This window comes from Aplysia californica, unplaced genomic scaffold (genome assembly GCF_000002075.1).
Source record: "Aplysia californica isolate F4 #8 unplaced genomic scaffold, AplCal3.0 scaffold00010, whole genome shotgun sequence".
NCBI classification, from domain to species: Eukaryota; Metazoa; Mollusca; class Gastropoda; order Aplysiida; family Aplysiidae; genus Aplysia; species Aplysia californica.
This window is the reverse complement of record NW_004797280.1, coordinates 2,178,621-2,181,491: the sequence shown is the minus strand read 5'-3', so window position 1 is coordinate 2,181,491 and position 2,871 is coordinate 2,178,621.

The following is a 2,871-nucleotide window of genomic DNA, read 5'->3' as shown; positions in this document are numbered from 1 at the left end:
GGAGGGGGCGGGGGGGGAGGGATAAAGAAAGAAAGAAAATAGAGAGAGAGAACGAAAGAGATAGAGAAAGAGAGAGAGAGAGAGAGAGAGAGAAAGAGAGAGAGAGAGAGAGAGAGAGAGAGAGAGAGAGAGAGGGAGGGAGAGAGAGAGGGAGAGAGAGAGGGGGGGTGGAGAGAGAGAGGGTGGAGAGAGAGAGAAAAAGAGAGAAAGAGAGAGAGAGAGAGAGAGAGAGAGAGAGAAAGAGAGAGAGAGAGAGAGAGAGAGAGAGAGAGAGAGAGAGGGAGGGAGAGAGAGAGGGAGAGAGAGAGGGGGGGTGGAGAGAGAGAGGGTGGAGAGAGAGAGAAAAAGAGAGAAAGAGAGAGAGAGAGAGAGAGAGAGAGAGAGAAAGAGAGAGAGAGAGAGAGAGAGAGAGAGAGAGAGAGAGAGAGAGAGAGGGGGGGGGGGGGTCAAAGAAGAACTGTACAGAACACTGGTTTTTATTGAAACTAAAAAAGAGTAAAAATCCTAAAAGACTGCTACTTTTTCAGACAAGGACGCGAGCACTCCTTGGTGAAGCGACACAAAACCTGCTACTGGGCCGCAACATGCGCACTTGTTGAGTCTCACATGGACATGCCAAGACAGCTGCAGCGTTGGCAATATCACTGATTATATTATCATCAGGCCTTTCCACACACTCAACGTAAGGCGTAAGCCTCCCCTGAGCTGGCTCCCCGGCCCGGTGCAGTGTTGGCCCAACGTGGCATTAGATAGACACGCTTGCATGACACAGCACATTGTCCGAGGTCAAGATTGCTGCCTGGTTTGCCATTTATTTAGCACACTAAAACTTGAGAGTTCACCAAGCGCTTTCTGTTGTTGTTATTGTATGGTCTTGGCTCCCATTCGTGTGTAGAAATACTCACTCACGTGATGTAACTTGTTCCAGAGATAAGGCTTCTTGGCTTTTTTTTCCCTTCTAAATTCGAAAGAGGAAGCAGAATACGTCTAGATCTATACGTATAGGCCTCTCACTATTCTACAATAGAAAATTGGGAAAGAAGATGTAAGAAAATTATAGACTACCGTGTCAAAAATTTAACGGTAAATTTACTTTTAAACTGTCTTTTGTGTCTTCTCAAGGGTCACTTTGCTATCATACAACCCACAAGGTGCGAGGTGGGGGGGGGGGGTAACTGTCAGTTTGGTACAACATTGACCGCTATGATTACATGTAGGCCAATAATAAGGCGTTGCTGAATTCATTATTATTATCCTTTTCACTTGGTTTTACTGTGAAGAAGCAATTCGGGCCAGCTTCGACGCAAATAGTAGCCTATGTACTTCGTCAGGAGGTCGACAGAGATAACGAGCCGAGTTCGCAGGGTCAACCTGATAAGAGGACAGAAACAAGGCTGACAGACACATTTAAGAATGTTGACACACGTACCAAGCCCCAAGGATTTGATATGAGCATGCATGCAGTGGCGGTGGGTGGACCAAGATTTGGGTGGGGCTTAGGTTTCTTCCACTTCTTTACCACCAAATAGTAAGCAATAAGAATAAAACAGTGATGATTCTTCTATACTCACGGCGAGTCACGGCATTTTGAGAACAATTCAAACGAGAAGAGTCACCTTTGTCTTCCATCTCTTTGTTCTTAGTTAAATTTAAGCTCTTCAGTGTGGTGGGGACGAAGCCGTTTCACCTCCAAAGTTTTTATCTGAGAAAGTGATTTGATGTAATTAATAACTGTAAAATTTCAGCAGCACAAACCCACAGCACTCCAAACACATACCGTCTATGAGGTGGATTTGGTCGTGTTGTTGCGGAAAATAGAACGCGCCTAACAAAGGCCCAATGGGCGCATAGGTAACTGTGTCACTGGGGGGAAAGTGTGTCGTAAACTTTCACCCCATTGTCAGGGCTGGGAGAGCGTGAGCCCTCTGTGCAGTGTTATTTTTTAAAAGTTTTCTCCTTTTTACAAGAAGAGTGTCATTAAAGACGGGCGTGGGAACCGGCTTATTCTTTCTGAGCCCTAACAACATTTGATTGGCTGTTGGGTTACTATAGTTGTAAGCGGTGACAACAATGATTGGATAAACGGGCAAGCCGCCAAGCTAATAACTGTTTGTTCATTGCGTGCGATCTTAACCGTTTTAACTGCTTATTTCGTTATTTAAGAAACTTTCATTAACTAAAGGATAGAGTTGGAGTGAGGAGGGGGTTGGGGTGAGGGGCTCAAGCCCGTAAGCCCTTCACTACCCACCGCCACTGCATGCTTGTCGGTATCACCTCGGTGAAGAAGCGTACCGGTACAGGGTTGCTCAGAATTGCTCGTTTTGCATGCTGCGTGAAATTCTCTACGTTTTAAAAGAATTTGAGGAGAATCGACAAGATAAATTGCACTCTTAGTATGGACATGTACTGACCAACACTCAGAATCAATCTCACAATTTTCTCCTCCCCTCCCCGCCCACTTGTAAAAAACGTTTGGGTTTTTTGTTGTTACTTTTTTTAAAAATGTTGCAAGTGTTTTACGGCGCTAGCAACGGCATCATAAGGTAATAATAATATGATTAATATGAGCGCGCAGGACACACAATGAACATTTTCAGTCGTTAGGAAATTTTGCCCGGGTGGCGGCCAAAACCTACTCTTATTTATCGATTTTGGACACCAAGGAATCTTCAACGTGCGCGACTTGCACACGGGACCTCCGAGATTTGTCGTCCAAGAATGCTAGATGTAAATCTTTCCTTCCATAAGATCAGTGGAGTGGCTGAAAGACAGAGGTTAAAAGGAGCCAAGGAGTAGAAAAGAAAGGCTGCAGTCAGAAAGAGTCAGGAGCCCAGAAGAGGGGCAAAGAAGGTGACCGGGGGGGGGGGGGGG